At 39.8% G+C, this 25,056-nt stretch overlaps 1 protein-coding gene across 1 annotated transcript in view; it reads left to right on the forward strand.

Annotated features, from left to right (window-relative positions):
• fhl3a (four and a half LIM domains 3a) overlaps nt 1–25,056 on the forward strand; it is a 95,853-nt gene that overhangs the window by 46,332 nt on the left and 24,465 nt on the right. The gene's annotated exons all lie outside the window — the stretch shown is intronic.

Here is a 25,056-nt window from a genome sequence, read left to right on the forward strand (position 1 = left end):
GCGTCCTAAATGCTATATCAAATAAAGATTACTCATTTTAACGGAAGCAGTAACAGAGAGGAGTGCAAACATACTGTTTAATAAAACAGTTGCTATTTCTTGTGAACAAATACGGTTGGTAGTTCTCCTCTCTGCACTACCTTTTCAGATCTTCTCACTGGGGTTTCTGTAACAATCAGTTGATGAGAGCCCAGGAGGTAATATCATGTTTTGGCCATGTATTTTGAAATCCGACATGTGTAACCAATCCCATTTGCTTCTCATTTGTTTTTCAGCTGCAGGTTGAGATGGCAGCTGGATCTGTGCAGTTCAATCAGGTCATCATCCTAAAAAATAACTTGACGATCATGCTGCACTATCCTTGCTCATACAGCATTTTGTTTCTATCTCCATATTCAAACTGTGAAGCATCATTTAGGAGTTATATTAATTATTTGTGCTTTAATGGTATCCTGTAAGGAAAGTTAACCTCTTAGCGTTGTATCATTTTGTGTATTCAGACTTTTTCTGTAATGGTGTAGCATTACAAGACTTGCCAAAATCATTGTTAACTTATATTACCATTTTCCAGATTGAAGGATTAAAACAGGCAGCATATATAGGAAGAGTATATCTTGGCAGCCTACAGAAAGATATTTATTCATTATACTTGCTTTGCTCACCATCTTGTGTTTTTGGCCGACACCTTTACTCAAATGTTTCCATACATTTTTTTGCCATTTTTAATCACGCCCTGCAAAACTAGGTTGCTTGGCAGCATACAAAGTAAGGCAGAAGCTGAAATTTAAAGCTTTAAAGTCTACTGCTATAGTCACTGTACCACACTGTCTTTTCTTATTTTTAAATAAGCAGTTGCAAAATGCCCAGGAAACAAATTGGGCTCTGATGACTTTGCCTAAAGTAATACAATATGGGAAGGCATGGTGGTGCAGTGGTTCCAGAGTCCTGAGATTGAGCCCTAGCAACGTTATCATTTATGTGGAATTTGCACACTTTCATCATATGCAGGTGCTCTGGTTTTACTCCCACGTCCCAAAGACAGGTACTATTCATCCATCCATTATCCAACCTGCTATATCCTAACTACAGGATCACGGGGGGTCTGCTGAAGCTAATCCCAGCTAACACAGGGCGCAAGGCAGGAAACAAACTCCGGGCAGGGCGCCAACCCACTGCAGGGTGCTCACACACACACCAGCGACAATTTAGAATTGCCAATGCACCTAACCTGCATGTCTTTATGGGAGGAAACCGGAGTACCCGGAGGAAACCCACGCAGACACGAGGAGAACATGCAAACTCCATGCAGGGAGGACCCGGGAAGCGAACCCGGGTCTCCTAACTGCAAGGCAGCAGCGCTACCCACTGTGCCACCATGCTGCCCGACAGGTACTATGTTAGGTTAAATGATGACCATCATTATTCATGGGGGCCTCTATACTGCCAATCTAAGACTGGTTCCTGCCTTGCATCTGATACTTTCGAGATAGGTTTCAGGCTCCCTTCCATCCAAATTTCAACAAAGCAGATTATCAGAAATAGATTTATCATCTGTCAATATAAAGTAATGAATTTTGTCCTGTGATATGTCTTAAAATATTGACTTTTACATATTATATTACACAGTAGATGTTAATTTCATCATAAACTGCCTAGTCATAACTATCTGATTTTTGCATAAGCTTTATGAGAAATGTTTCCTATTTTAACATCATATTGTTTACTTTAGCTACGTTCATGAACTTTTTATTGAAGGTGATCATGCTGGTGGTGTTTATAAAACGCAGTCTGAATTAATTTGGTGCGTATTTTTAACATGTTTCCACCTGAGCATGATTTAAAACTAACTAAATCCTGAAAGTACTGGAGGCTTGCTTCTATTTTAAAATTTATAGAATTCCTTTTTCTGATTTTGATGCCAAGAATTTGGCACATCTCTTCTCAAATGTGCCAAAGCCCCAAGTCATTTTGTCAGCAGGGCTCATATTAACAGCATGCAAACTGTACAAGCCTTGGAGCCATGGCTTGCTCTGGACTCGCTCCAAAACCACAAGACTCATGGGTTGGGCAGCCAATCCGCACAGCTGTCTCCATCACATGATGGTTAAACAGTTGACTTAGATGCTCTTTTTCACAAAAGGCCTGAGAAACACTGATATGTTTCATTCTTTGTGATTGTTTACACTTGACAATTTATTACATTTCTGTAATCCTTTGATTTCTTCATGTTATATCTTTTATTGAACTGTCATCTGGCTCTCATTATTGTACTGTAGTTTACTTTGATGCAATCATTTGACTTGCTCGTGCTCCTGCCTTGCAGCATCAGGAGAATGAATTCAAATCTCAGCCGGGTCTCGACCTGTGTGGAACTTGCACATTCTGCTAAGGCCTCAGGGACTTTTCTTTCTTCCCCAATCCTAAAGATATGCAAGTTAATTGATGACTCTATGTTGATCTGCTGCAAGTAAATCTGATGTTGCGTTACAAAGCTTCTAGTCATGGGGTATGTAAGATTTACCGTCCGCAGTTGCTGAGCTTTGTCACTGGACCACATCTGTTTACATTGCTGAAAATTGCTGGGCATGTCCCATTTAGTGATCGTGTGCCAACCATTTAGCACATCATTGCTTTTCTCTTTATGTGACAGCCAATAGCACTCTGTCTGACAGAGCCGGCATTGTAAGAAGTGTTAACATCTATAGAAAGTTCAGATACAATCTTTTTTCTTTTCTCCATTCTGTTGTGGTACTTAAAACATGAGATGTCAGACAGACGAGCTTCTCTTCTGTTTGTGAGGTCCAAAATATTTTTGTTCCTTATTCCTCGTCGCTGCATTATTTGCATTGTCCTTTCAGGTGTGCATTCATTGGTTGTCAGCTCTCATACACACAAAGCCCATCCCTACAACTAAAGACAAAGTTAAATGTCATAGTAAGTCATGGACTAGTTGGACCGAGTTGATAGGTATGTCACTTTAGGCAACTATCTTTACAGGAGCGCCCCATGGACTGTCTCTGAGTCACTAAGATTATGAAAATGAAGACTACGAGTGAAGATAACTGAAAAAGCTGCATAATGTGTCATAGCCTTAAGCATGACTGTCACTACTGATGGATTGGTGCCCTGTAGAGACTTGAGCCCTGCCTCACATTCATTTGTGCGGGATTAGGTTCCCAACCCTGTGAGGATTAAGAAGTACTGGGAAAGTTCAACTTAATCAATGCTGTTTATGCTGTTAATTTTTGGACAAGTAATTATTAAGTCATTTCTATGATCTGAAACCTTTGTAGTCATGAACAGAGAAGGTGATTCATGCACCTTCTCCAGGCCTTCACAATGTTAAAGAGCAATCCAGACAACTCCTTTGGTGAAATAATAAATAAATATAGCCAGGGACACCAGTGAAAGTTAAGAAGTTAGATAGCATCTATATTGGTCACAAATGAATTAAGTATGGGTGTGTGCGTAAGTCGTGCAAGCAAGTGATGGACATGTTCTCCAGGACTGGTACCTGCCTTTTCCCTGATGCCACTGACACCATCTTGAACCTAAATTGGATTAAGGAGGTTTGAGAATGTTAGGTTATGTTGTTAAAAAATAATTGCATAGATAAGCAGTGATGTGTTAATTTTTAGTTTGCTGAATAATACTTATCCCTCAAGTAAAATAAGTGTTTTACTTCAAATTCTTTTTGATGAGATTATACAGGAGTCCCCGTGGACTATGATGTTTGCTGATGGCATTGTGATCTGTAGCTTTAGTAGGGAGCAGGTTGAGGAGACCCGGGAGAGATGGAGATATGCTCTAGAGAGGAGAGGAATGAAGATCAGTATGAATAAGACAGAATACATGTGTGTAAATGAGAGGAAGGTCAGTGGAATGGTGAGGATGCAGAGAGTAGAGTTGACGAAGGTGAATGAGTTTAAATACTTGAGATCAACAGTACGGAATAACAGGGAGTGTGGAAGAGAGGTGAATAAGAGAGTACAGGCAGGGTGGAGTGGGTGGAAAAGAGTGTCAGGAGTAATTTGTGACAGACGGGTATCAGCAAGAGTGAAAGGGAAGGTCTACAGGACGGTAGTGAGACCAGCTATGTTATATGGGTTGGAGATGGTGGCACTGACCAGAAAGCAGGAGACAAAGCTCAAGGTAGCAGGGTTAAAGATTGTAAGATTTGCATTGGGTGTGGCAAGGATGGACAGGATTAGAAATGAATTATTAATAATAATAATATTTAGAAATTAGAGGGTCGTCTTAGGTTGGACAGTTTGGAGACAAAGTCAGAGAAGTGAGATTGCATTATTTGGATATGTGCAGCAGAGAGATGCTGGGTATATTGGGAAAAGGATGTTAAGGACAGAGCTGCCAGGGAAGAGGAAAAGAGGAAGACCTAAGAGGAGGGTTATGGATGTGGTGAGAGAGGACATGCAAGTGATGGGCGTAACAGAGCGAGATGTACAGGACAGGAAGATATGGAAGAAGATGATACACTGTGGCAACCCCTAACAGTAGCAGCTGAAAGAAGAGGAAGAAGACTTAAATTCTTTCAGCCAAATGTTTTCTGATTCATTCTAATTACGATGGCACAGGTTTCTTGAGATACATCCACATATGTGATTCCCATTTTGACCTTCTTTTTTGTTTCTATTTTCCATCTCTACAATTTCTGAGAGTAGGGTTGTCATTTCTGAGGTAAATTGATGACTGAATGATTCTGCCATTTTTTTACAAAAAGCTTTGTAACTGGTGACACTGCAAGAGTCAGCCTGGGTTGGAACTCTAGGGATGAAACCTAATTACTTATAACACTGCCAGCATGTAGAAGCCTATACTGGATCCTCCCCTGTTGTTTAGAGGTTCTTGGCAATATGAGAGTCCAAACCCATCTCGTGCTGCTTTCTTTGTGACAGAACTACAGTGTAAACCTTCTCTGACCTACAAATGCTGAGTACATAGTTTTCCCCCGAAATGAAAAGCAGATGTGAAATTGCAATGGTGGCCTGTAGGAAAGCAAGCGATTTTCTTTTTTTTTTTTTACTCCAGTTGGGCATACCAGGGTGTCTCTTGTTAAACTGAACTGTGAATGCAGTGAAATCGCTGCATTTTTAAATGTTTTTATTTTTCAGAATTTGGTTGTCTTTCACATTCTTTCCCCCTAGTTTCTTAAAGATGTGTATGCTTGATTTTATTAAAAAAGTTTATATTTGTTCATGTATATCATTATATTCTCTGCTAAGTCACGTTTTTAGAATATGGATGTTACAGATTTGCTTTAGTTGATTTTAACTTGCCGTTTTTTTGAAAGGCTGAGCTCCACTATGAACTTTGTCCCTTTTATCTGCAGACTCTTGTGTCACCTGAAGGATAAATTGTCAGCAAAACAAGCAGGTCTTGTTTTTCTTGCATTTAAGATGTTGAATGCATTTCTGTGTAATTTAGGGAGGTGGTGGGACAAAAAAAATCTACTTGGTAGAAAATATGGTAAACTAATAATAATTTACGGGCCTTACAAGCCCAAAGTACAAAACAATATAGTCCATCCATCCATCCATCCATCCCTTTTTTACACCTGCGTATCCAGATCAGGGTCAAGGGTAGCTAGAGCCTATCCCAACAATCATCAGGAGCAAGCTGGAACAATTCCTGGATGAGGTGCCAGGCCAATGGTCAAGTCTCCCTGCATGCATTGTTAAATACCACTGTTTTTCTTTCTTCTTCTTTTCCAACTAGATAATCCATTCATTTTCCTAATCCACTTTTTCCATTACTGGATAATACAGAGATGGAGTGTATCCTGGCAACACTAGGCACAAGGCACAAAATAGTCCTGAGTAGGGCGCCAGTCTATCACAGGGCACACACCCACGCGCAGGGTTCAGAGTTGCCAGTAATTTAGCGAATACATCTTTGGAATGTGGGAGAAAAACTGGAGTTCCTGAAGAAAAGCCACACAAACGTAGGCGATGGTGTGAACTCCGCAAAGAGTGATCAAGCTAGGAATCAAACCCAGATGCTTTAAATTATGAAGCAGCATTACTAGCCACAGTGCTACCATGTTGCTCCAAACTAAAGCCATTCTAATTCTCCATTATTATTATTTTTTTTTTGTAAAGAAATCCATCCATCTATGAATTTCTTGAATGTAAATAATCCTCGGGGTCATGAGGGTAGCAATACTTGCCTTAGCTGAAATTAATACTGGAAAGTGGGCCAATCAAATAGTAAAAGCAATACACATCACGCAGATGAGCCTTCCTAATTACCTTTGTCAAATTTCCTAGAAATTACTTGACAAACGGCAGATCACATTTGTAGTAAAACCAGATACCGGGAGTTTTTCTGGCTTTAAAGAGGCAGAGACTAAAAATATAAAGATGACAAGACCTTCTTTGGTTGCTTCACTAAGAGACCCGTAGACTGTGAAAGGTGCTTAACAGGAAAGCATGGCAGACTTCCTGCATTTCTGTATAATTATTACTTTAAACATGCACATCTCAGTTGTAAGGAGATACTCATCTGTCAGTTTGCTTCTTATCCTCCTGAAAAGTATTTTTTTCCTTTATACTTTTGTTCATGACATAATTCTTAGTTCCACTAATAAAGTTCTGTGTTTTTCAGCTCTTAATCTGCATGTTCAAATGTGAAGGGAACTTGATAAGTTTTTGTGTTAATATTTAGAGTGTTTCCAGATCAAAGTAAGAACAGCATAGCAATCTACCGGATGGCACAACTCCCTGCTCCCACCTTTTCCCAAATGGAGCTGGAATATTTTTTTTTCCCCAAATGTATTTGAACTTTTTCTGTTGGAATTTGAAACTGAAAAGTTGAACGTGTTTTATAAAGAGTTAGCCCCGTCCAGCTGAACTATCCAAAGTAATAAAGGAGGTTTTTTTGTGTGGCATCATGTTCTTGATATTCTTCGTATATATGTTATAAAAAGTATCTTCTTGCTTATCTTGCCAACTGTAAAGCAGTGGAAGTTGGAACAGCATGAAGTGATTAAAAAAATGATGTGAGCCCAAATTCCATAGTTATTGCCAACAGGGTGTGCCACTGTGCAAGACCTCAGGTACCATGAAGTCTTTCTTTCCAGAGGCACCCAGCATGCAATGTGAGCTCACTAATGTGGCAGTAAAGTTTGCCTGCGCAACATGTTAAATATGTGAGAAACAAGAAGAAACAGATGCCTTAATGACTGATCATGTCTGTTTCTTTCAGGTTTCATAAGGCTTTCCAATAAACAGCACAAACTGTAAAGTACATAACCATATTACATTGACAAACATAAATACTAGTTAAACATACAGTAACAGTAAAGCCATAATCTTTGGCAATGGAGAAGTAGAAAACAAATATTACGAGCATACCTGAAGAAAAATCTAGGAATTAGTAGATAACAGTCTTGAAAACTTACCAGCTGCCATCCTTTATCTATAATATCCTGTGTGGCACATATTGGAGTCAGTAAGTGTAGTAAAATATGAGGCCATGTCTGTCACTGCCGAAACATGGCCAGAAGTAGCAGCTAATGTATGAATTGAACCAAAGTCTGTGTTGTACTGGCAAACTGTCTAAAGCTGAACATAATGCTCAGGCTCTGGTCTTCTATGACCCTGAATTTGATTATGTGAATTAGAACATTTTATATTACATTATTTATGGCATGTTTAACTTCATTTACTATCATGAAGCATTTCATATAGAAGTTAGAAACCTAGCACCTATATATATATATATATTTAATTTTTTTTTTTACTTTTTCCTGAAACTACGTTTTCCAGTAGAAGGGAGCTGAAGCCAGTCTATTCACCCATTGTATCAGCCTTAAATGAAGTGGCACTCCATCACAGGGCACACAATCATTCATATGGGGCCACTGTAGAGTTCCCATTTAAACAAAGATACATGTGAATAAGGTATGGGGAGAAGCTGGAATACCCATAGAGGGCATGCATGGAGTCTTGTAGAACATGCAAATCTGACACAGACTGTACCTACCATGTGAATTAAACTGGCCTGTCATATCACTGAGCCAGTAACGCTAACTACTGCCTCATCATTCTGCCCCAATACTGAATCCACCCATTTAAATTTTAAGCCTGCAGCCATACATGAGTGTGTGGTGCCTGAGCATATTCAAGCACCAACAGCCTTGACCCAAAAGCTTGCCCAAAGTTCCAGTGCTTCTTCCTTCCCAACCACTTTCCTGTGCATTCCTGGAGAAAAGTATGGGAATGGAGTTTACCTAGTAAAAACCAAACTTACTCCAGGGCAGTTTAATGTTGCCACTAGTCAATCAATTGGGCATGTCATTCAACTGGGACATGAAATTCTCATAAACACAGAAGGAGTTCAGCTGGGAATCAAACTGGGATCCAGCTGATTTGAGAAAGCAACACTATCTGTCACATTGATGTAGGGTTATTCTAAATTATATGGTAATCTCACAGCAGTTTAGGGTTATGCAGATTAACAGTATTGTGCACTGGGCCGTGTGCACGAGATAATCCATTTATCCATACACTTTCTAAATTGATGATCCACTTCAGGGTGTCAGTTACTTAGAGCCTATCCCAGTAGCTTTGACCTCAAGCTGCAAAACCAATTCTGGACGAAGAGGCTAGACTGTCAACGTAGAAGTAGGACTCTCCATTATTAATTTTAATCCATGAGCAAAGAAGGCTAGGATTACAACATTGACAAATATAAAATATATTTTTATACATTTTCCTTGGAATTATTGTTTTTTTAGCATTTTTGCATCATTCCTTCCACATATGAACCAACCGTTAAAAAATAGTAAAATCAGTTGTTTCTAGCAGTTCATTATATGAAAGTTTACTACTATAGAACTTCCCTACCTTATCAGCCTATGTGGATTTGTTGCAGTATGGGTCGGGCAAGGTAGCCTAATGGGTGGGCAGTATCTAATTGGTATCGTTAGTGTTAATGTAATGTTCAATTTGCCCATCTCCAGATCAAAGCAACAGCGAGCCTAATCAAAATCTTTTGGAATGAAGCAGTAATCTGAGGTAATTTAGTTGAAATGATGCTTCTTAAAGAATCTTGCTCTTAGAATGGAATAGAGCATTGAGTCTAAAAGGTTATTTCAAGAAGACAGCAGCTGAAAGTGGAGTGTGACAAAGCTGGCTTTGCTTAATTTGAATCCAGGGTGTTATAAAGTATACGAGTAATGTCAACACTTGCAATCAAAAACCCTAACTCATAGCTCAGAGTTGAGATGTTTTCCTCTAGGCAGACTGGCTTAGAAACTCATTTCTTGTGCTGAAGTTGAGTGGGCCAAGGAAAGGTGAGGACCCTATCTTGGTTCTAGAAGTAGCAACGTGTTATATTGGTGCAGTGACTCTGGTTTCATGAGTTTGTGGCGGCTCTTCACAGAGGGTTGTAAAGAGTGAAATAAGGCTCACGTCGAGCCTATTACAAAGAAGATGATGATGTCAGTACTCATTGTGTTAATGTCTGAATAGTCACTTAGGCTTCTAAAGATCTTCTTTACCTCATTTAGCTAAGAGGCATGTTTTGCATACTATAAAGGGTGAAACAGGAATCTCATGATGGGGAATTTCTTGTTTGCCACATAAAGCTCACTTTTATAAAACAACATATCTTACAAGATGCATTAACACTTGTGTAAAGAACAAGCAGTGAAAAACTGTAAATGGTTAAAGCAGCATATGTGAATAGCAGGGACTGGCGCTGAAGTTAAATAAAAGACACGTTTGATCTATCAGGCCTTTTTGGTTATGCTAAAAAAAAAATTGATATCTCTTAATTAAAGTAGAGAGGTGCGGTGGTGCAGGGTTTGCCTCCTGGGTCTTCCTTGCATGTTCTCCCCAAGTCTATGTGGGTTTCCTCCAGGTGCTCCAGTTTCCTCCCACAGTCCAAAGACTTGTAGGTTAGGTGAATTACCAATCCCAAATTGGCCTTCAGTGTGTGGTTTGGTGTGTGTGTGTGTGTGTGTGTTCAATCTGCAGTGGACTGGCACCCTGTCCAGGGTTTGTTCCTGCTTTGCGCCCTGTACGAAATGGCACCAGCACCTCCCGTGACTCTGTTCAGGACTAAGCAGGTTAAAAAATGGCTTAATTAAAGTATGTATGTTATTTGTAGTTTGTGTCTGTGCTGTAGAAAGTTATATAAATTTGTATACCTCTAAAGTGATTCTTTGCAAATCCACATACGCTACTCTTAAAATGCAAACTTTGTCCTATTTACACAGACCTTGTGCCTGGGCTGTACATACTGTACAGATAGACTGTGTCACAAAAACAACCAAGAGACATCAAATAGGTTTGGGGCAGCCACCCGTATAATATGCCCAGGCTGCAAAAAGGGTAAACTGTTGTGAGGTTAGAATCCAGAACAGAACTGATGGTATGGAGGCAAGATGGGGGCTTTAAAGGCCAGTACAGGAAGTGACATCATCAGGACAGGAACCAAAAGTGATATCATCATCATCATTATCATCAGTAGCGCCAGACCTGGAAGTGATGTCTTCGGGACTGAAAGTGAAGTCTTCAATGGTGCCGGTACCAGATGTGACATCATCAATGGCGCAGGAACCTAGCAGGATTTCCCGTGGATGGTCTACATAGGATTGAGAGAGTTAGTGCAACTCGCCACCCCCTGGCCTGGTGTCCCAATCGCACGTGTGTGACAACTTATAGACAGAAACATTATTAATCCCAAAGGAAATTGCTGGGTTACAGTTTCAGACAAAATGTCACATATATACGTATAAAAAGAATTGTAACAATCTCAAGTGTACTAACAAGGTACAAATACACATATAGCAGTCAGTAAATTAACAAAGTGTAGGTATTTACTAAATAGAATTGGACATATTTATCAATTACAATTTCACAGTGCCAAATGTCAGTCATTAGTACAGTATACTGCAGATTACAATATTGTCTTTTAAGATATCCGCAAGACTAGCTCAGTCCCATTAAGCACACGTAGCAATGCCAACTCTGCCGAGGATATGAAGGTAGAAACAACCTTACATGGTATGGTGCTTCATGGAGTTGTCTCAGTATGTTACTGAAGGTGCCTCTCTGTTTAGCCAAAGCCTCCTACAGAGGCGAGAGTCCTTGTCCAGGATAGTTAGCAGCTTCCTGATTGATCTCTATTCTGCTACTACCTCCAGTGAGTCAAGGCTTACTCCAGATAATGAACCAAACTTTCTAATCTACTTGATTAGTCTTTTGACATCACCTACACCAATGCCATTTCCCCAGCACACTATTGCATATAAAATCACACTGACATAGCGGGTTGGAAAATGACTGACTGACTGACTAACTACAGACTGATTGAAAACATGCAAGACTGACCTGCATACACCGAATACTCTCAAACTCGGTCAAAGCAGTCAAAGAGTAGACCCATGTTGTGCAATCTGTAATTGGTTATACAATTGGTCAATGCATTTTGCCCAGTGAGGAAATGATCATTTGATTTTGTTCCTCTTTTTTTAAGTCTAAAGTAGAGGTAGGTTGAGTCATTTAGGCGACCATTGAAGCCAGAGGAAACATCTGGATTGTAGCCAGCCTCTTCTGATAGTCCCACAGTGACATGTAACCCTCTTTGACAGCTGTAAAATAAATAGACAGCACCACGAAAGGCTTAAATAAATACAGCTTTCTTCCTCATAGGAGATGGGCGACACAAAAAGAGGAATGTGTTTTGCAGATTCTGCCTCTTAAATATATGTTGTTTTTATTTCTGCCGAATTAATCTGAGAAACAGTCCCCCCATAATCCAGCCATGCAGGAAACGCATCATTATGCTGTCACTTTATGACAGAAATAGCTAGTAAAGACTTGCTTATGTAAAAAAGCTGTATGTTCCGAGTGTAACCCCAAAGCATCCTGCCCTCCTCTTTCATTGCATTCTTTCTCAGTTTTAGGGATGAGTGACAAATTAGTTAAAATTGCAGATTTAATTTGGATTTTTGCATGGTGAGAGTACTGTTTGATACACTGATTCATCTCCCACAATGTTCCTTGATGGATTATTGCCCACTTTCACTTTGTTGTGAAAGTCTGACAAATGTTTCATTTCTGAATAGTGTGGCTGATTTTAGGAAATAAATTGCCCAACATTTTGTTACATATCAACCTAAAATGGTATATTAAAGCATTACAGATAAGCGCATCTATCTGGGGTGACTATCAGCAAGTAATTGTCAGCACCACGCTCTCAATGGGTTTAAATTTTATATGAATTTTCCAAAATTTTTATTTGCATGTTTATGAATAACATGTGAGTGTGTTTATATTGTTTTATCCATCCATCCATTCTCTAACCCGCTGAATCCGAACACAGGGTCACGGGGGTCTGCTGGAGCCAATCCCAGCCAACACAGGGCACAAGGCAGGGAACCAATCCTGGGCAGGGTGCCAATCCACCGCAGGACACACACAAACACACCAGAGCCAATTTAGAATCACCAATCCACCTAACCTGCATGTCTTTGGACTGTGGGAGGAAACCGGAGCGCCCGGAGGAAACCCATGCAGACACGCAGACACCATGCAAACTCCATGTAGGGAGGACCCGGGAAGCGAACCCAGGTCTCCTTACTGTGAGGCAGCAGCGCTACCACTGCACCACCGCGCTGCCCTATATTGTTTTATTCTGCATATATTTTATTAGATTTATATCAAACTCCCACATAATAAATTCTTCTAAACCAGTAAAGTGGCATTTACATTGTATCCCAATTCTCAACTTCACATGCACAAGACATTTACAACAATTTTTTGGTCTTTCAGAATGGAACTGGTCTCTCTAAACTGCTGCAATAAATTGGATTAAGCAGGTTCCGTGAACGCATAAATATCAGGACAAGCATGGAGAATTGGGGAAGCATGCTAGAACATGATATGATTGAATGTTAATGCTATGCTTACAGTATATGCTGTGGGTGTCTACATTGTTGCCATGTTTATTATCTTTTTTGTTTTTTTACTTAATGTTTCCTTACAGTTTGCAGTTCAGATTGCAGTGATTTATTATTCAATTCAAATAAAAAGCAATTCAATATTTACAATCATTTCTTCATATGGTATAATTAAAAAAAGAGAAAAGCATTATTTAAGTATGGCGTCACTTCATATACAAAATAAGTGTTGAAAGTGCAGATTCTTCTATTTTATTTTTTTAATCAGTATAACAAAGTGAAGTGTTAAGTCAGGGTGACATCACATCACAGCAAAACCAAGTATCAAAATAGAATTGTTCTCCTGCCATATGCCATTTGAAAGGCTGTTAATGTGCAATTTCATAATAGGAGGTTGGATCTCATATAGGCCACAAACAGCAACATCATCACTTGTGAATCTTTCCACTAGGAAACTGTTATTTCCCAAAATATCCCAAGAGCATTTGAAGGCAGATTATATTGCCATCTGAGACTGATCAAGTGCTACCGCATCAGACTGATCCAGATTTGTACTAACTTCAGAGACATATGCTCCAGATTATGAGCATTTCTATTACAGTCTTACTTGTCTAGTGTCGGTCCCCAGTGCTAGGATGAATTTGATTTATTCTCTTTTCTTCTGCTTAGTACCTCTGGGTAGTGTTCATTTAAGGGCCACTGGAAAGGCAACGGAGTCCATATTTTCTAGAGTGTTTTATGTGCATTTATTAAAATATGAATGTTTACTGAATTTGTTGAGTTATAAATGTTTGGAAGAATGTGTTTTATCCTTTTACATAACCCCTCAAATATTTGCATCCCTGTGCCAAGGAGGGAAGTCCTTGGCACATGGATGCCTCACTTGCATATAAGCCTGCTAGACATTGACTTGTGTAAGTGAACATTTCCGAAGTGACTCCACTAGTAGTGTTATACTTTCTAATACTGTCATAGTCTTCAGATTATTGTCATGGATGGATGTTGCTTTACACCTGATTTTTAGGCAAATTGTAACTGTTCTTGTGCTTAATGGTCTTACTTAATTGTACTTTGCCTGACTTATGACCATAGCTGTTATAAAGTTATACCTTTTCCAGTACACTGTATCTCAGTAAACGTCATGTGCATCTATCTGTTCAATATAAAAAGAATATAATCGCATAACTTTTGATGAATTTGTGGAAAGGTCTTAATGGAAGTTTTGCATTTAACTTGAGTAATGATTACTTGTAATATGGGTATTCTAAACTCTAAAGTTTGTTGCACTATCATCGTATTCTGGGGTGCTTGTTTGCAGGGTTATAGTACTGAAATGTGAATTATAGTACAGAAACTGCAAAGGCTGACATAAGCTATGTGTGTCTTGGGGGCATAGAGTAGAGGACCCCCTGCTACATAAATATTTTTCTGATGTATATTTGTATGTATGTATGTCTGTTATTTTAGAAAGCATAATGAAGATAAAATTCAACACATTGACTAAGAGTACCTAATGCCAGCTTACCATCTAATATATCCCTGTCCTTGACATGATCCATTGTTATAAGGTAGTCAATGTCACTTGTTTCATACAGGAGTTGTAATAATGTTTTGGCTCATTAGTGTATATGCAATAATATACAGTACAATATATATATATTTGCAAATATTTTCATGTTGCAATATTTGCTCTTATGGTTGACCGTTCAGCAACTTGAATGAATAGAAACTGGCAACCAGTGGGTAGAAACTGTCATCAAATGTACAGGTGTGAGTGCCAGTAGCTCTGTACTGTTTGCCACAAGGAAGCAGTGAGAAAAATGACTGTGGAAACACACAGCTGGTGACACCTTCTCTCAGGGGCACTTCAGTGTCTGCAGTGTCCATTTACAGTAGATCTTTAATGAACATCATACTTATGTTTCAAGAAAGTAACATAGATACAATTTAAAGAAGAGTTCAGATTTTTTTTTTATTTCTTTTATTTTTTTTAATTAAATTTAAATTAATTAAATTTTTTTTAGATATTTATTTTATTATTTTATTTATTGCTTATTCTTCACTAGGAATTCTTAAAAGCCATACTTAGAGGCTGTGATTTTTATACTTCTTTAAGTGGGATAGAGAATTTACTGTTCATTTCTGTTATAAAAATACTTTTTTGATAGTCCAGACAAAGTTGTGAATACATCAAATTCATTTGGCCAATGGAAGTTCTAATCATTCAAAAATAATTATTTTTTCTGTTATTACTCCAAAGTTGACCCGAGACTTAAAAAAGAAGTTTCATACAATGATTTAATGGAATCCTTTTCATGTAGTAGTAGTAGTAGTAGTTGTAGTAGTAATGTCACATGTACAGGGTATATTGAAATTCTTGCCAGCATGTCCGACTAACCTACAATAAATTGTAATATTCATGAATAAATTGCCTTTATAATGTTCTGTAACAGAAAAGCAGAGTGTACAAGGGACTTTTACCTTGCATTGCTTGCAACAATTCTCCAGCGTTTCCACAAAATATGGGATACTAGTTTTATGTTCTCTTTTAACCAAGTTCCAGTTTCAGGTCATAGTGACTGATAACATGGTCATTCATCATAAATGAGAGTAATTCTCATTTTTTAAACTTTTGGTAACTTGACATTTGTTGATAAAGTGCTGTTAACAATAAGCCCACTAAAAAGCTGCTTCTCTTATTGCTGTTGACAGATGTTTTTCAAGTAGGGGTGGAGGAGGAAGGAGAGTTTCAGAATTCATTGGCATAGCAGAGATGTAAAATAAGATGCAATTAGGGATCTCACGTGGCGCCGGGTCAGCTGTGTATGTGAATCTTCTGAACTAGCGTATTGAGTTTCAAATAAATTATGCCATGCTTTTTGAAGTCAGCTGCAGGTATTCTCCTGTATAAATATTAAATGCGAGATAAAAACTGTATCTGAATGAAATTAATTGTATGAAAATTTTTGATTTTATTTGCTTCTGGTCCAACCAGCTGAATTTTAACTTGGTAGAAGTATAAAAAGGCCCACTATTTCTCTATTCTTGCTCCTTTCCTGTGGCCAACCAAACTAATCCCAATTGACTGAACTTCTGGTACCTTTTTCTAGACCAGTGCTTCTTAAACTATAGGTTGCGACCCAGATTGGGTCATAGACATGTTTGTGATGGGTTGTCACATGGCTGGGTAGTAAAGTTAGCCAAATTAGTCCAAACATTAATTATATGCCATCACCTATTTAGCATGCAAAACAACACCTTTAACTCCTCACAGTGTCATTTTGCTTCTATGACATGGAAATATAAAAAATAGTTGTCTGCTAAAGAAGTGGTAACAACCAATAAAAGTGCATCTTTTTCCAGGATATCACTCAATTTTATGTGTCCACATTTTTGAATTACAGGGTCATTGCGATCCCTGGGCAGGAAGCCAGTCCATCACAGGTCATGCTCACACCCACCCACACTCACTCCGAATGAGCCAGTTTACAGACACCAATAAATAAATCTAACATGCATACCTTTTGGCTGTAGAAGGAAACTGGAGTGCATACAGAGAATCTTATGAATATCTGGGGGGGGAAAGGGCCCACTCCACACACAGTGACCGGGCTTGGCTGTCAAATCCACATCCGCTTAAGCTTATCTTTGCAATTTTATCTGGAATGCCTGAATCAGTAGTTTGTTAGTTTATTCAGTCGATCTTGTAGCTCCCAGCAACTCCTCTTTGAGATTTTAACAGTTTTACAATATTTATAATAATGAGACATTTATGAAACTACAAATATAAATTGAACTATGATTTTTGCAGAGCCATCTAGCAGCTGTCTTCTGCCTGCTAGCTCTCTGAGTGACCGTTTTGATTAATACATTATTATTAGTGTATTGTATATTTTATGACTTATCTAAAACCGATCCACTATATTTCCTAGTGAGAATTAAAATAAAGAATTGAATTAGGTCAAATAAAGACTAACTGTTGTGTATAGTATTTTATTTAGGTGTTCAGACACAGGCCCCTTATTGTGATTGAGGTTTCTTTTTTGTAAATGGCCTGTTTCTATTGGTGTGTGTTCTGGTAAAAGAAAGATGGCTGTCTTAAACTAAGAAAATGGCCATGAAACACAGATCAGGTACTCCCACTCTATTAATGGATTAAACATTTGACAATGAAGAGGTCCTCTGATGTTCATAAATGAAATGACTTGGGTTGACTGCTACTTCTTGACCCATTCAGATTTTTAGTGTTTTCATTACCCATCTTAAAAAATAAATTCTAGTGTATTTTCTTTTTGTCAGTCTGTCTCTGTTTACTGTCCTCTAATTCCTATATATACTGTACAGAAATATTTTGATCAGCAACCAACAGCTAGGAATGAATTAGCTTTCAGCAAAAATAACCTTGAAGGAGGGTGATGCATCATGGGAGAACACCTTATGGCACAGTGCCCCCACCAAATGTGTATACTCACCACCACTGCCACACATCCTTCTGCTGAATTGGTAATATAGTTCTCCCTCAGCATACATGGGGAATTGGTTCCAAAACCCACTGTGAATACCAAAATCAGTGGATACTGAAGTCCATTATACTTTAAATCATCTCTAGATTACTTTTAATACCTAATACAATGCTAATGCCATGTAAATAGTTTTTGTACTGTATTGTTTAGGGAATAATGACAAGGAAAAAATAAAACCCACTACATGTTCAGTATACATGTAACCATCGTATGTAGCCTAACTACATTATACACATCAGTGACAATGTGACATTTTCTTTGTTTCAACACAGATTTCTTTCATTTAATGATCTGAAAGAGTAATACATAGAGTAAAATGCATAATGTTTAATAAACAAGTACATATGTAAAATATAATTATAACTAGAGAAAATATAAATTCATTCTCTCTCTGCTCACAACACATTAAGCAAATGATCGAGATGCAAGGCAAACAATGCTTCAGACAGCAAGTGCTGGGGAGAGACTGAAGATTTATAAAAAGGTGAGAGGCTACAGCAGTTATGCCTACACATCATTTAATTTGTTTGGATTCAGGCAAAAATTCAGCAAATTCAAGTTCTGCTTTTAGGAACTTTCTGGAATTTTTTTTTCTCTGAATATTTTTGATCACGGTTAGTTGAATCCACAGATGCTGAATCTGTGGATACAGAGGGCTGACTGTATCAGTTTACTACAAGGGGGCTTTGCCCCCTGCTCGCTTCGCTCGCCTACCCCCGGTGTTTTGAACCCGTGCCCGCTGGGCAGCCGTAGTTTCAGACGTGCGTTGTAGGAGCTTGCGTTGTTTTGAACCCGTGCTTGCCCTGCCAATGCGGTTTGAGACGCGCATTGTAGGCGTATATCCGTCAGTCGAGCTCGTTCGGTTTGAACCCATGCCTGCTTTGCCTCCACAATTTCAGACGGTGGGTCGCGTTCGGTGTTTTGTACGATCCCAAGCAGCACATTATTCCTAACTTCACTCCGCAGTAGTGCCACGCACAATATGGCGGTGACGCCTGCCCCTTCACTACGAAGTAGTGCCACTCACAATATGGTGGCAACGCCTGCGCCTTCCGTATTATGTCGAGTTTTACCATGCTGTGTGGGCGCCTTTACAATCGTACTTTCCCGCACCTTCCGACGCGCGACGTAGGCGCCTGCACTTTCCGGGTCTGCCTCCGCTGTGTGGTGTGGACGTTTAACTGTCGTTTTTTCTGCCTTTATATTCTGTATCTCGCTGTGCATGTGTTTCGTGCCTAGGTTTTTTTGAAGCTGTTGCATTCCAGTTTTCATCATCTGTAACCTGCTCTCCATGTGTTTGGCCCCGTTCTTTAACCTCTTTATGACATTTTACTTTGTTTCCTACTCGTCTTTTATTTCTGACCTCACTTTATCCTGCTTGCGGCATGTCAGACGGTTCGTAGTCTCTCCTGTTTCACTCTGGGGAGGGGGGCTTTGTGTGGTGCCTGCGCACTATATCTCCTGCGTCCACGGGCAGGTCCCTGCATCCATATCCGATTTACCATTCTCGGTTAGTAATATGGATGGGCTTATTTGCAGCTACAAACTCTTTTGTCTGTACCCCAAACTTTTTATATTGGTCTTAGATTCTTAACATAAGTCTTTCAAACCAGTTTATTTGAAGACATGGCTGCAGTTGGCTCTGAAGTCTACCCAGGCAGAACTGTGCAAAAAACAGGAACGGGTTACAGTGCACACTTGTACTCAAGAACAGTGGTGTACTTGGACAAACTCCAAACTATGTGTTTTACAGGGAAAGTATACAGCCAAATTAGGAATTTTCTGTAAATTATTCACTTTATCCATTTCAATGTTCATGTTTCTAAATTGTGTAGAAAAGTGCATTGACAAGAAATGTACGACAAACATAAATATCATTGATGAATTGTGTCCCTGTCGAACATTAGCTGTGTAACTTTTGATATCTCTTACAAAAGCTGGATAAATGATTGAATGCACTGACCATTACAATTTCCCTCTTAATAGTTGATCCTTCTAGTTTAAGGTTTGTCCATGATTCATCAGGTAGCATGGATGATGTGGGACTGCCTAATCAAAATCTGGTCACACTTGGCCTCTCTGGCCATGCTCTCCCAGATGTAAGATCATCTGAGAAATCAGAGCAGGTTTTAACAACTTTCAGCAGCCTGCATTTGCTCCCTATAAAATATTACCCAGTGCTGCCGTAAATCCATAAGGCTTGCAATTAAATACTGCGGTGCTTTCATTTAAGGATTATGAAATTGCAAGTGCATTGTCCACATCAAAAACAATATAGAGTATTGAATCAAAGTAATTTTATATTTCCACTGTTCTCTTGAAATATACCTTTTATTTACTTTTTTGTAAACTGTGAATGTTTCTGTAAAGTAAAGAAAGACACTAAATAAATAAATATTATTTTTATTAATGTCCCCATGTATCCAGGCTGACCTGGGCTATTGAACATAAAAGTTCAGATGTTTAAAGTGTCAATTGCTGATTCAAGCTACTGCAGTTTATTTTTTGGCAGTGGGGAGATGCCAAAAGAAAAGACTGAAACAATCTTAATTTGAGAAAAGATATCAAATATTTACATGTTGTCAAGTACTGCATTCAGAAATTATTGATCAGTCATATTTTATTATAAGGCTCTTACCCCCAATTTATGTTGGATTAAGTAAGTTTAGAAGGCAGATAAATGGATATGTAATATGCGTGATTGATATTGTAGCGGTATATTGCTTTTTCTATCTTGAAATCTGTTCATATTTCTCCAACATTAAACTTTTTGCCAGGATCACCTTAAGAACCTTAAGCCTCTGCAGGTTTAAAGTTGTGAGAGGGAAGGAATAAATGTAATTTTGGATTTTAGAAAAGTCAGCTCAGGTTGAGGAGCATGCACTGGTAAAGTGCGTTGCCGCATCTACCCCATGATGAAACAGCTCGGGATCTTGTTTGGCAAACCCCCAAACAGACACACGGTCCAGTCCAACCCCCAGAAATGACCATCTATCTGCCACAGCAAGGTGTTACATGGGTGTCCTCTATGCCTGGTCCAGCTACTTGGGTCCTCAACAATGAGGATCCTGTGATTCAGATCACCCTTGGGGAATGGTGTCACATGGCTGTAGTGCCATAACTGACGTTCCCATACAATGCAGATATTGTGCCTCATTTGGGATTCCGTGAACAACTGCTCATTCAACACAAAGTCAAACCAATGGTACCCAAGGATTCTCCGAAGAGACACAGTATTGAAGGAGTCCAGCCTTTGTCACAGGTCACTGGATAGCGTTCATGTCTCACAACCATTTAGCAAGACAGGAAGCACCAGGACTCTAAAGACATGGACCTTCGTCCATTTGCATAGATGTCAGAAGTGCCACACTCCTTTCCAGCGACCTCATGACCCCCCATGCTCTCCCAGTCCGTCTACTGACTTCATTGAAAGAGTCATCAGAGATGTTAATGTCGCTGCCGAGGTAAGTAAGCCTCTCGACAAGGTTGACATTTTCTCCCCAGACAGACTCCCTGCCGATGGCTGTGCCCAAGAGGTCATTAAAGGCCTAGATCTTGGTTTTTATTCAGGATACTCACAAGCCCAGACACTCAGACTGCTTGCTTAGTCTCTCGAGAGCCCTGATCAGAGTCTCCATTGACTCAGCAAATATCACAACATCATCAGCAAAGTCAAGATCAGTGAATCTTTGTTCACCAATGGATGCCCCACAGCTGCTGGAGCCTACGACCCTTCCCAATACCCAATCCATGCAAGCATTGAACAGAGTAGGAGCAAGAACACACCCCTGACGAACCCCAGAATCAACTGGAGTAAAAGCAGAGGTTCTGCCTCCTCTCTGCACAGTATTCACAGTACCAGTGTACAGGCTGGCCATGATATCCAGCAACTTTGGGGGTATCCCTTGAAGTCTCAGAATGTCCCACAGGGCAGCTTGATCAACTAAGTTGAACAATTTATAAAAATCAACAAAGGCTGCAAAAAAACTCTCCCGATATTCGCGTTTGCGCTCAATGAGAACCCTCAGTGCTAGGATGCAGTCAATAGTAGACTTCTTAGGTGTAAATCCAGACTGCTCCGGTCAGTGGTAGGTGAGCAAGTGGTCATGGATCCTATGATCATGACTCTAGCAAGGATCTTACCTGGCACCAAGAGCAGTGTTATCCCCCTGTAGTTGCCGCAATTCAGGCGATCACCCTTCCCTTTCCAGATAGGGACGACAAGTCCTGTTTTCCAGTCAGTTGGGATTATGCCCATCTCCCAAATGGAAGAAACGATTGCTTGCAATGTAAGGATGACTGCCTTACCACCAGCCTGGAGATGTTCACCCTGGATACCACAGATCCCTGCAGCTTTCCCAACCCTCAGCTTGTTAACCACCTGTTCATTCTCAGTGAGATTAGGTGGTTCACAGCTAATTGGAGGATCAGCTTCAAGGACTGTGGACCCAGAGATGTCCAACATCTTAGCCGGAGGATCAGCTTTAAACAGCTGCTCAAAGTAACCAACCCAGCGGGTCACAACTACAGCGTCATCAGTAAGGACCATTCCATCACCCACCCGGACTGCAGTTCTCTGAGGAACAGATTCAGATGTGCGTAATGCTTCGATTCCTCCATAATCAGGTGCTGGTTCACTAGACCACAGATGGTGTGTCATTTGCTCACAGAGTTCTCTAATAAACACCTCCTTATCTATCGTCAGAGCAATCGCAGCCATCCTTCTCAGTTCCCGGTACAAACCAGAATTGCCATCAAGCCATGCGCTGTGACTTCTCTCAATGATATCCAGAGTGTCCTGCAAGATGAAACACCTTCTTCTGGGAACACTGCCAACACCAACACAACTCTCAGTATCCTTCAGGGTCTTGTCATGGAAGGTCTCCCACATCGTAATTAGGATAAGCAGTCGCGCCCAAGTCTGCATGTTCCTCACACAAATTGCGTGCAGATGCATTAGAAACAGCTTGATTTTTGTGTCTGGCCAGGTCCAGCCTCATTCTCCTAGTAGTTGGTAGCCTACTGGACCTATGCTGGTTCTTCAGAGTAACAACCATAAGTCTCTGGTCAGAATTCACAAACTTGGCACTTCTGTAGACCCTGCAGTTCTGTAGGAGCCTCCAGCATCTGCCCACGAGGATGTGATTAATTTCCTTTACCCCACCTCCAGTATTGAAGTGCCACTGATGCGACACAGGGTACTGGAGCCAGGATCCAGTGATCCACATTCCCTGTCATTTTGCAAAGTTAAGGAACATGGAGCCATTTTCACCACAGTCACCAGATCCTTGGGTACCGACACAATTCTTGTAGCTAGCCCTGTCAGTGCCAGTGTTTGAATTGAAGTCATCCATGACCAGAGGAGTGTCGCCTCACAGGCACCCATCAACCACAGAGCAAAGTTACATATAAAATGTCTTCCTCATCGAGACATCGCTCACCATGGTCAGAGCATACACTGAGACAACACACAAGATACCTAGAGAGTGCCTTAATCTGAGTCTCATAATACGTTCATTGAAAGGAGCAACATCAGGTGCCATCAGAAAGAGCCAATCCGCCACAGCAACAGCTACTTCCTGAGTATGACAGCAATCAGAGTGACCAGACCAATAAAAGGTGTACCCAACCTACAGAGATCTGGTTTATTCCAGGTCTGCGCATCTCAGATAGTGCTGCCACTAGTTTACAAAGCTACTCCAGAGCTGCCGGAGAGACAAGATGTTCCACTCACCTACCTGGATGGGCCACCTCAAAAGGGATCTGAGTATTACCATGCAGCGGGCAACGCCTCAGCACCACACCAGTTCCGATCTTCCACAGTCCTGACCCCATTGGCTCTTCAACGATTTTGGCTCTTCTAGGGATGAGGCTCCCGAGGGCTTTCCGTCATCCCCTTCATAATGCGAGCAGCCTTCCTATGGACGGCTGCTGCAGAGCTACTTCCATGGAGAGCAGAAAGTAGTCCTGTATGCCATTTCGGAGCTGCATGAAGTTTTTACGGAGGCTGAAATGCCAATCCTGCCACCAACCCCCAAGTTGGAGGGCCAGATGCAGTTTAACGTCATACACAGGACAAAAACCCTATGTCATACCCAGGATTTTACAAAGCCAGTTCTATTATTAAAAATGCAATTTTATATAAAATCCCATCTCTACTCTGTCTGTTATGTTAGTTATGGATGCACTTTCCTTCTGCTGCTTCTTTCTGCCTTATGTCAGTGGGTCCCAGAGTACTCTCTGTGCAGGGCAGTCTAGTGTTACTTTTTACTTCTTGCTGTCTTCACTGTTGTGTTTATATTGTGATCTTGGCCTCAGATAAGGTTAAAAATGTACTCAAGGAAATGTAAATATTTTATTCAGCAAAAAAACTTTTGAACATCTACTGAGACTATCACAGACATGGTTAGGCAGTTATAACATACTTTTCATACATCAAAGCCAGCTAGTTAGCATACACAATAAAGAAAACTGTGAATCATTTACTTGATGCTCAGTTGGGTTTCTCTTCCCATTTCGTAACAGAATCCTTGCCCATTAACACTTACTTGACAGTCTTAGTGAACGCATCATGGCATCAACATTCCTGCAGTTTTCCGCTTTCCTTGGCCCTGCTATGTAATGCAAGCTAGTGCATGCAGTAGACATTAAACTTAATTTGATTTTTGAATACTGCAAATATCCAGAGAAATACACATCTGAGACTGTTTAGCTAACTTGTATAGAGAATGCTTCTTCCTCCACCTACCCCAGAAGATAATAACAGATCTTAATTCTAAACACACACCAAAGATGAGAGACACATCTGCTAATGTGAAGCAATGTTACTCTAACAAAGAAGAAATTACTGTCATTATCTACATCGGCACATGTTTTCTGAAAAAAAAAATCCAACTTAATCTTATTTGCATTTATGCTACACTGTGTTGGTGAGACTAATTTGAGTTTCACAGTGTTTTTTTTATCTTTGTAGAACAGTTAGTCTTTCTTTAGGTATAATTTTGCATGCTATAATGAAATAATTATCAAAGACGCTGGGTTAGATCACAAGCTTGTTTTTGATCCTCCTTTCCATTTCCAGATACACTATTATTTTTCTGTTTTTATTTCTAATAGCTGTGCTGTTCAGTTGTTAAAGCTGGTATAGTAATGCCTTGTGATAATGCAAAAAGTTATGTAAAGTAACAATTCATTGAGATTTGGTGGGGTCAGTGCCTACCTCAGTACTTATACATCACTGAGTAGATCAAAGTTCACAATGAAAATATTTTATGTCTGAAATATTGTTTTATTACCAAATGATTTGTAAAGCTGAAAAACCATGGGGTCTGCTGTTTCATTTCCCATTTATGAACCTTTCTGTGTGATCACAAGCAAGTCCCTCTACCTGATTGTACCTCCAGTTGTGCAGAATATATGTTCACAGTTGTACTGTATCCTAATCTTGTAAATTACCTTTGGTAAAGCATCCGCCAACTATTATATATAGTTAAACTTTGGTCCCAAGTTGTACTACAAAAAAATCCAATGTTTGCTAAAAAATGGGTGAGCATTTCATGTATTTATCAAGTGGAACACAAACCACTGTGCATCTAAAGGAGCAGC

The sequence above is a fragment of the Erpetoichthys calabaricus genome, chromosome 14, assembly GCF_900747795.2.
Source record: "Erpetoichthys calabaricus chromosome 14, fErpCal1.3, whole genome shotgun sequence".
NCBI lineage: Eukaryota > Metazoa > Chordata > Cladistia > Polypteriformes > Polypteridae > Erpetoichthys > Erpetoichthys calabaricus.